Consider the following 318-nt stretch of genomic DNA (forward strand, 5'->3'; position numbering starts at 1 on the left):
GGCCTACAATCCCACTCTCCCCGCGGATCTCAGACGGGGCTGGTAGCGTGGGGAGCCCCAGGCCAGCGTCGAGAGGGCAGGGAAGAGGAGCCCGCCCAGATCGTCTCTCTGCCACACCCTGGGCGTCGGCCCCAGGTAAACTCCCTGTTTCCAGGAGGCAGATTCCATCTCTAGGGACCTCAGTTTGGAAGAACCCCTAACTGATTTCTGGTGGGGAGAGGGGAGCCGGGAGAGCTCTCGAGCTACATTGAAATTACTAGTGAGCTCTCCCGAAGGGCCGACCCGTGCTGGGGGGAGTCAAAGAGGAACTGTGTGCTG

The sequence above is a fragment of the Galeopterus variegatus genome, unplaced genomic scaffold, assembly GCF_000696425.1.
Source record: "Galeopterus variegatus unplaced genomic scaffold, G_variegatus-3.0.2 Scaffold7980, whole genome shotgun sequence".
Lineage (NCBI taxonomy): Eukaryota > Metazoa > Chordata > Mammalia > Dermoptera > Cynocephalidae > Galeopterus > Galeopterus variegatus.